At 38.2% G+C, this 10042-nt stretch overlaps 1 non-coding gene across 1 annotated transcript; it reads left to right on the top strand.

Moving 5' to 3' along the window:
* The first annotated feature begins 4241 nt into the window (after positions 1-4241).
* Positions 4242-4349, top strand: LOC148550991 (small nucleolar RNA R71). Its single transcript, XR_015893613.1, has one exon. It is a non-coding gene; the product is annotated as a small nucleolar RNA R71 (small nucleolar RNA).
* Positions 4350-10042: the final 5693 nt, after the last annotated feature.

Genomic DNA, 10042 nt, shown 5'->3' with positions numbered 1-10042 from the left:
TTCTCTTTTTTTTTTCTTTTTTCTTTCTTTTTTCTTTCTTTTTTTTTGCATATATTTTTTTTTCTACAAGATTTTCACTGCTTTTTCTTGCTTCAAGAATCATTTTTATGATTTTTCAGATCATCAATAATATTTCTCCTTTTCCATCATTCTTTCAAGAGCCAACAATTTTAACATTCATGAACAACAAATTTAAAAATATGGACTGTTCAAGCATTCATTCAGAAAAATAAAAAGTATTGCCACCACATCAAAATAATTAATCTGTTTTAAAATTTGAAATTCATGCACTTCCTTTTCATTTTTTGATTAAAACATTTTTCTTTTAAGAAAGGTGATGGATTCATAGGACATTCATAACTTTAATACATAGACACTAAGACACTAATGATCATGTAATAAAGACACAAACATAGATAAACCTAAAGCATAATTTTTGAAAAATAGAAAAATAAAGAACAAGGAAATTAAAGAACGGGTCTACCTTAGTGATGGCAGCTTGTTCTTCCTCTTCAAGATCTTATGGAGTGCTTGAGCTCCTCAATGTCTCTTCCTTGCCTTTGTTGCTCCTCCCTCATAACTCTTTGGTCTTCTCTAATTTCATGGAGGAGGATAGAATGCTCTTGGTGCTCCACCCTTAGTTGTCCCATGTTGGAACTTAATTCTCCTAGGGAGGTGTTAATTTGCTCCCAATAATTTTGTGGAGGAAAATGCATCCCTTGAGGAATCTCAGGGATTTCATGATGAGGAATTTCCTCATGCTCTTGTTGAGGTCCATGAGTGGGCTCTCTTGTTTGCTCCATCTTTTTCTTAGTGATGGGCTTGTCCTCATCAATGAGGATGTCTTCCTCTATGTCAATTCCAGCTGAATTGCAGAGGTGACAAATGAGATGAGGGAAGGCTAACCTTGCCAAAGTAGAAGACTTGTCCGCCACCTTGTAAAGTTCTAGGGATATAACCTCATGAACTTCTACTTCCTCTCCAATCATGATGCTATGGATCATGATAGCCCGGTCTATAGTAACTTCAGATCGGTTGCTAGTGGGAATGATTGAGCGTTGGATGAACTCCAACCATCCTCTAGCCACAGGCTTGAGGTCATGCCTTCTTAGTTGAACCGGCTTCCCTCTTGAATCTCTCTTCCATTGAGCGCTCTCTTCACAAATGTCTATAAGGACTTGGTCCAACCTTTGATCAAAGTTGACCCTTCTAGTGTAGGGGTGTGCATCTCCTTGCATCATTGGCAAGTTGAATGCCAACCTTACATTTTTCGGACTGAAATCTAAGTATTTCCTCCAAACCATTGTAAGCCAATTCTTTGGGTCCGGGTTCACACTTTGATCATGGTTCTTGGTGATCCATGCATTGGCATAGAACTCTTGAACCATTAAGATTCCGACTTGTTGAATGGGGTTGGTGAGAACTTCCCAACCTCCTCTTCAAATCTCATGTCGGATCTCCGGATATTCACCCTTTTTGAGCTTGAAAGGGACCTCGGGGATCACTTTCTTCTTGGCCACAACTTCATAGAAGTGGTCTTGATGCACCCTTGAGATGAATCTCTCCATCTCCCATGACTCGGAGGTGAAAGCTTTTGCCTTCCCTTTCCTCTTTCTAGAGGTTTCTCCGGCCTTTGGTGCCATAAATGGTTATGGAAAAACAAAAAAGCTTTAGCTTTTACCACACCAAACTTAGAAGGTTTGCTTGTCCTCGAGCAAAAAAGAAGAAAGAAGAGAGTAGAGGAAGAAGAAATAGAGGAGATGGAGGGGGGTAGTGTTTCGGCCAAGGGGGGAAGTAGTGTTTAAGATGTGTGAAAATGAAGGAGTGAAGATGGGTTTATATAGGAGTGGAGAAGGGGGCTTGGGTTCGGCCATGTATGGGTGGGTTTTGGAGGAAAAGTGGTTTGAATTTGAATGGTGAGGTAGGTGGGGTTTATGATGGATGGATGTGGATTGGTGAAGGGTTTATGGAGAAGAGGGTAGGATTTGATAGGTGAGGGGTTTTTGGGGAAGAGGTATTGAGTGGATTGGTGAAGGGTATTTGGGGAAGAGTATTATGAAAAGGTGTGAAGAAGAGAGAGAGTGAGTTGAGGTTGGTGGGGATCTTGTGGGGTCCACAGATCTTGAGGTGTCAAGGATTTCTCATCCCAGCACCAATTAGGCGTGCAAAACGCCTTCTGCTACCAATCCTGGCGTTAAACGCCAGGTTGCTGCCCATTTCTAGTGTTTAACGCCAGCTTCTTGCCCTTTTCTGGCGTTAAACGCCAGTCTGGTGCCTATTTCTGGCGTTAAACGCCCAGAATGGTGCCAGACTTGGGCGTTTAACGCCCATTCTACTGTCCTTACTGGCGTTTAAACGCCAGTAGGCTTCTCCTCTAGGGTGTGCTATTTTTCATTCTGTTTTTTAGTTTGTTTTTGCTTTTTTAATTATTTTTGTGACTTCACATGATCATCAACCTACAGAAAATATAAAATAACAATGGAAAATAGAAATTTAACATAGATAAGTAAAATTGGGTTGCCTCCCAACAAGCACTTCTTTAATGTCAATAGCTTGACAGTGGGCTCTCATGGAGCCTCACAGATACTCAGAGCATGATGATGGCCTCTCAACACCAAACTTAGAATTTGGTTGTGGCCTCCCAACACCAAACTTAGAGTTTGAATGTGGGGATTTTGTTTGACTCTGCATTGAGAGAAGTTTTTCATGCTTCCTCTCCATGGTTACAGAGGGAGATCCTTGAGCTTTAAACACAAGGGAGTCCTCATTCACTTGAAGAACCAATTCTCCTCTGTCAATATCAATCACAACTCTTGCTGTGGCTAGGAAGGGTCTGCCAAGGATGATGGATTCATCCATACACTTCCTAGTGTCTAGGATTATGAAATCAGCAGGGATGTAGTGGCCTTCAACCTTTACCAAGATATCCTCTACAAGTCCATAAGCCTGTTTTCTTGAATTGTCTGCCATCTCTAGTGAGATTCTTGCAGCTTGTACCTCAAGGATTCCTAGCTTCTCCATTACAGAGAGAGGCATGAGGTTTATGCTTGACCCTAGGTCACACAAAGCCTTCTCAAAGGTCATGGTGCCTATGATACAAGGTATTGAGAACTTTCCAGGATCTTGTCTCTTCAGAGGTAATTTCTGCCTAGTCAAGTCATCAAGTTCTTTGGTGAGCAAAGGGGGTTCATCCTCCCAAGTCTCATTACCAAATAGCTTGGCATTTAACTTCATGATTGCTCCAAGGTACTTAACAACTTGCTCTTCAGTAACATCTTCATCCTCTTCAGAGGAAGAATACTCATCAGAGCTCATAAATGGCAGAAGTAAATTCAATGGAATCTCTATGGTCTCTGTATGAGCCTCAGATTCCTATGGTTCCTCATTAGGGAACTCTTTGGAGGCCAGTGGATGTCCATTGAGGTCTTCCTCAGTGGAAATCACTGCTTCTTCCTCCTCTCCAGGTTCGGCCGTGTGGGTCATGTTGATGGCCTTGCACTCTCCTTTTGGATTTTCTTCTGTATTGCTTGGAAGAGTACTAGGAGGGAGTTCAGTGACTTTCTTGCTCAGCTGACCCACTTGTCCCTCCAAATTTCTAATGGAGGACCTTGTTTTAGTCATGAAACTTTGAGTGGTTTAATTAAATCAGAAACTACAGTTGCTAATTTAGAGTGGTTCTGCTTAGAATTCTCTGTTTGTTGATGAGAAGATGATGGAAAAGGCTTGCTATTGCTAAACCTATTTCTTCCACCATTAGTGTTGTTGAAGCCTTGTTGAGGCCTCTATTGATCCTTTCATGAGAGGTTTGGATGATTTCTCCATGAAGGATTATAGGTGTTTCCATAGGATTCTCCCATGTAATTCACCTCTTCCATTGCTGGGTTCTCAGGATCATAAGCTTCTTCTTTAGATGAAGCTTCTTTGGTACTGACTGTTGCTGCTTGCATTCCAGACAGACTCTGAGAAAGCATATTGACTTGTTGAGTCAATATTTTGTTCTGAGCCAATATGGCATTCAGGGTATCAATCTCAAGAACTCCTTTCTTCTGACTTGTCCCATTATTCACAGGATTCCTTTCAGAGGTGTACATGAATTGGTTATTTGCAACCATTTCAATGAGTTCCTGAGCTTCTGTAGGTGTCTTCTTCAGATGAAGAGATCCTTCAGCAGAGCTGTCCAATGACATCTTGGACAGTTCAGACAGACCATCATAGAAGATACCTATGATGCTCCATTCTGAAAGCATGTCAGAAGGACACCTTCTGATCAATTGCTTGTATCTTTCCCAAGCTTCATAAAGGGATTCACCTTCCTTCTGTCTGAAGGTTTGGACTTCCACTCTAAGCTTGCTCAATTTTTGAGGTGGAAAGAACTTTGCCAAGAAGGCATTGACTAGCTTTTCCCAAGAGTTCAGGCTTTCTTTAGGTTATAAATCAACCATGTTCTAGCTTTGTCTCTTACAGCAAAGGGAAAGAGCATAAGCTTGTAGACCTCGGGATCAACCCCATTGTTCTTGACAGTGTCATAGATTTGCAAGAATTCAGCTAAGAATTGATGAGGATCTTCCAATGGAAGTCCATGAAACTTGCAATTCTGTTGCATTAGAGAAACTAATTGAGGCATAAGCTCAAAGTTATTTGCTCCAATGGCAGGGATTGAGATGCTTCTCCCATAGAATTTAGGAGTAGGTGCAGTAAAGTCACCAAACACCTTCCTTGCATTGTTGGCATTGTTGTTATTTTCGGCTGCCATGGCTTCTTCTTGTTTGAAAGTTTCTATTAGGTCCTCTATAGAGAGTTGTACTTTAGCTTCTTTTAGCTTTCTCTTCAAGGTCTTTTCAGGTTCAGGATCAGCTTCAACAAGAATGCCCTTGTCCTTGCTCCTGCTCATATGAAAAGAGAAGAGAAGAAAATATGGAATCCTCTATGTCACAGTATAGAGATTCCTTGAGGTGTCAGAGGAAAAGAAGAATAGAAGGAGAAGGTAGAGAAGAAAGAATTCGAACTTATCAAGAGGGATAGAGTTCGAATTGTACATTGAGGCAGAGTGTTAGTCCATAAATAAAAGGATTTGGGAAGAAGGGAAGAATTTTCGAAATTAAAGTAAAAATATTTTGAAATAATTAAAAGAAATTTTGAAAATTTGGTAAATGATTTTTGAAAACTAAGATTGGGAAAGAAATTAAGTGATTTTTGGAAAAGATTTTAAAATTTGAAATAAAAAAGATATGATTGAAAATTAATTTTGAAAAGGATGTGATTGAAAAGATATGATTGAAAAGATATGATTGAGAATCAAATTAAAAAGAGAAATTTTTAAAATTAAAGTTGATTACTTGACTAACATGAAATTAAAAGATATGATTCTAGAATTAAAATTTGATCCTTTCTTAATAGGCAAGTAACAACTTGAAAATTTTGAATTAAATCATTAATTGTAGCAAGGATTTTCAAAAATAATAATAATTTAAAAAATGGAAAGAAATTGATTTTGAAAAGATATGATTGAAAAGATATGATTTGAAAAATATTTGATTTTGAAAAATTATGAATATTTGAAAAAGATTTGAATTAAAAACAAAATCTCCCCTCTAGTGTCCTCCTGGCATTAAACGCCCAGAATGGCATCCATTCTGGCGTTTAACGCCCAAAATGCTACCTTTTTGGGCGTTTAACGCCCAGCCAGGTACCCTGGTTGGCGTTTAAACGCCAGTTTTCCTTCCTCACTGGGTGTTTTGAACACCCAGCTTTTTTTCTGTAATTCCTCTGCTGCATATTCTGAATCTTCAATTCTCTGTATTATTGACTTGAAAAGACATGGTTGGAAAACTAAGATTAAACAAATAATGCATGCAGGACACCAAACTTAGAAGTTTGTATACTAAGGACTATAACAATTTGAAAATGCATATGAGAAACAACAAAAGACACAAAACAAGAGAATTTAAAGATCAGAGCAAGAAAATCATCAAGAACAACTTGAAGATTAATGAAGAACATAATGCATATATTCGAAAAATGCAAGAATAAAGACATGCAATTGACACCAAACTTAAGATTAGATACTAGACTAAAACAAGAAACATAAAATATTTTTTATTTTAAGATTTTATAAATTTTTTTGTAATTTTTTTTTTCGAAAATTAGGTGGAAAAAGAAAATAAGGATTTCAAAATTCTTAATGAGAATTCCAGGAATCATGCAATGTTAGTCTAAAACTCCGGTCTAGGAATTAGACATGGCTTACTAACCAGCCAAGCTTTCAGTGAAAGCTTCGGTCCAAAATACTAGACAAGGCCAATGGCCAGTCAAGCTTTTGCAAATCATTACGTTCAACAGCAAGATTGATAGAAATCAACAAGCCCTTGTGATGATAAGTTGAAACCTCGGTCCAAAAGATTAGACATGGCTTCTCAGCCAGCCAGACTTCAACAAATCATCATGAAACTCTAGAATTCATTCTTAAAAGTTCTAAAGAACAAAATAGAAATACAAATTTTTTTTTTGAAATTTTTCGAAAATTAAAAGGTAAAAAGCTTAAACATAAAATAAAATTACCTAATCTGAGCAACAAGATGAACCGTCAGTTGTCCAAACTCGAATAATCCCCGGCAACGGCGCCAAAAACTTGGTTCACAAAATTGTGATCATCAATGGCGCCAATAACTTGGTACGCATAATTGTAATCTCAACTCTTTATCACAACTCCGCACAACTAACCAGCAAGTGCACTGGGTCGTCCAAGTAATAAACCTTACGTGAGTAAGGGTCGATCCCACGGAGATTGTCGGCTTGAAGCAAGCTATGGTCATCTTGTAAATCTCAGTCAGGTGGATTCAAATGGTTATGGAGAATTGATAATTAAAAGATGAATAAAACATAATATAAAGATAGAGATACTTATGTAATTCATTGGTAGGAATTTCAGATAAGCGTATGAAGATACTTTGTTCCTTCTGAACCTCTGCTTTCTGATGAACGAATATTTTATACGCTTTTTGGGGTTAATTTCATATAGTTTTTATTATATTCTAGTTAGTTTTTAGTTTATTTCCATTAGTTTTTAGGAAAAATTCATATTTCTGGACTTTACTATGAGTTGTGTGTTTTTCTGTAATTTCAGGTATTTTTCTGGCTGAAATTGAGGGAGCTGAGCAAAAATCCGATTCAGGCTGAAAAAGGACTGCTGATGCTGTTGGATTCTGACCTTTCTGCACTCAAAGTGGATTTTCTGGAGCTACAGAACTCAAAATGGCGCGCTTCCAATTGCGTTAGAAAGTAGACATCCAGGGCTTTCCAGCAATATATAATAGTTCATACTTTGCTCAAGGATAGGCGACGTAAACTGGCGTTCAACGCCAGTTCTCTGCCCAATTCTGGCGTCCAGCGCCAGAAAAGGATTAAAAGTTGGAGTTCAACGCCAGAAATGGATCCAAACCTGGCGTTGAACGCCCAAAACAGCCTTATGCACGTGAATTGTTTAAGTCTCAGCCCCAGCACACACCAAGTGGGCCCCAGAAGTGGATCTCTGCACCACCCATCATAGTTTACTCATTTTTTGTAAACCTAGGCTACTAGTTTAGTATTTAAACAACTTTTTGAGACTTATTTTGTATCTCATGACATTTCAGATCTGAACTTTGTACTCTTTGACGGCATGAGTCTCTAAACTCCATTGTTGGGGGGTGAGGAGCTCTGCTGTGTCTCGATGAATTAATGCAAGTATTTCTGTTTTCTATTCAAACATGCGTGTTCCTATCTAAGATATCCATTCGCGCCTAACTATGGAGAAGGTGATGATCAGTGACACTCATCACCTTTCTCAATCCATGAACGTGTGTCTGACAATCAGCTCCGTTCTACATCAGATTGAATGAATATCTCTTAGATTCCTTAATCAGAATCTCCGTGGTATAAGCTAGATTGATGGCGGCATTCATGAGAATCCGGAAAGTCTAAACCTTGTCTGTGGTATTCCGAGTAGGATTCTGGGATTGGATGACTGTGACGCACTTCAAACTCGCGAGTGATGGGCGTAGTGACAGACGCAAAAGGATAGTAAATCATATTCCGGTACGACTGAGAACCTGCAGATGATTAGCCGTGCGGTGACAACGCACTTGGACCCTTTTCACTGGAAGGATGGATGGTAGCCATTGACAACGGTGATCCACCAACACACAGCTTGCCATAGAAGAACGTGCGTGCGTGAATCAGAGGACAGAGGAAAGCAGAGATTTAGAAGACAAAGCATCTCCAAAACCTCAGCATATTCTCCATTACTGCACAACAAGTAACCTTTAACCCATGCTCTCTTGTTTATTCGTAATTCAACTGATAAATATAATTGACTTCCTGACTAAGAATTGTAAGATAACCATAGATTGCTTCAAACCAACAATCTCTGTGGGATTCGACCCTTACTCACGTAAGGTATTACTTGGATGACCCAGTGCACTTGCTGGTTAGTGGTACGAGTTGTGAAAGGTGTGATTCACAATTCGTGCACCAAGTTTTTGGCGCCGTTGCCGGGGATTGTTCGTGTTTGGACAACTAACGGTTTATTTTGTTGCTTAGATTAGGAAAAATTTCCCTTTTAGTTTAGAGTCTCTTATTATTGTCGTGTTAAAATTTTAGAATCCTTATTTTCTTTTTTAAAATCTTTTTCAAAAATAATTTTTCTATTAAATCCTGTGCCAAACTTTAAGTTTGGTGTTTTCTTGTTAATTTTTCTGTTTTTTCGAAAATTTTGGTTTGGTTTTCTAAAAATTTTAAGTTTGGTGTTCTTCCTTCATGTTCTTGTGTTCTTGTGAGTCCTCAAAGTGTTCTTGAGTTTTCCTTGTGTCTTGATTTTAAAATTTTTAAGTTTGGTGTTCCTTGGTGTTTTCCCTCCAAAATTCTCGAAAACTAGGAGCATTAGATCTAAAAATTTTAAATCTGGTGCTATTTTATTACTTTTCTCTTTCCTCACTAAATTCAAAAATATCTCTTCTCTCTATTTCTAAAACAAATTTTTGAAATTTATTTCTAAAATTCAGATTTTTTTTTCAAAAATTAAAATCTTTTCTAAATCATATCTTTTTCAAAACTTCCTGACCACTTTCTCTCCCCTCATTTTTTCGAAAATCTTCACCTATTTTTATTTATTTTATTTTAATTTATTTTATTTTCGGAATAAATAAATAAATAAATAAATAAAAATATTTTCTCTATTTTGCATCATCTCCCTTTCTCCATCATGGACCTAAGCGAAAATAAACAATCCAGGAGGACTCTGGGGTCATATTCTAACCCCTCTACTGCTTCATATGGGAGTAGCATCTACATACCCTCCATTGGAGTCAGTAACTTTGAGTTGAATCCTCAGCTCATTATCATGGTGCAGCAAAGTTGCTAGTATTCCGGTCTTCCACAGGAAGAACCTACAGAGTTTCTGGCACAGTTTCTACAGATTGCTGACACAGTACATGATAAAGAAATAGATCAGGATGTCTACAGACTATTACTGTTTCCATTTGTTGTAAAAGATCAAGCTAAAAGGTGGTTGAATAACCAACCTAAGGCTAGCATAAGGACATGGAAACAGCTGACAGAAAAATTCCTGAATCAATACTTTCTCCCAAAACGGATGACACAGCTAAGGCTGGACATCCAAGACTTTAAACAAGGAGATAGTGAATCTCTTTATGATGCTTGGGAGAGATACAGAGAGATGCTACGAAAATGCCCTTCTGAAATGTTTTCAGAGTGGGTTCAGTTAGACATCTTCTATTATGGGCTTGCTAAAGGAGCTCAGATGTCTCTAGATTACTCAGCTGGTGGATCTATCCACATGAGAAAGACAATTGAAGAGGCTCAAGAGCTCATTGATACAGTTGCCAGGAATCAGCATCTGTACCTAAGCAGTAACCCTTCCATGAAAGAAGAGGTTAAAACAGCAACTGCTGAACTCAGTCCTGTAAAACAAGCTGCTGAATTCAATCAGCAATTGGACTTTCTAACAAAGCAGTTAGCCGAATTCAAAGATAGACTACAAGAGACA

Source organism: Arachis ipaensis, chromosome B7, assembly GCF_059453495.1.
Source record: "Arachis ipaensis isolate K30076 ecotype BB chromosome B7, ASM5945349v1, whole genome shotgun sequence".
Lineage (NCBI taxonomy): Eukaryota > Viridiplantae > Streptophyta > Magnoliopsida > Fabales > Fabaceae > Arachis > Arachis ipaensis.
Note: the sequence above shows the minus strand (reverse complement) of the source record. Positions and strands in the feature narration are given on the sequence as shown.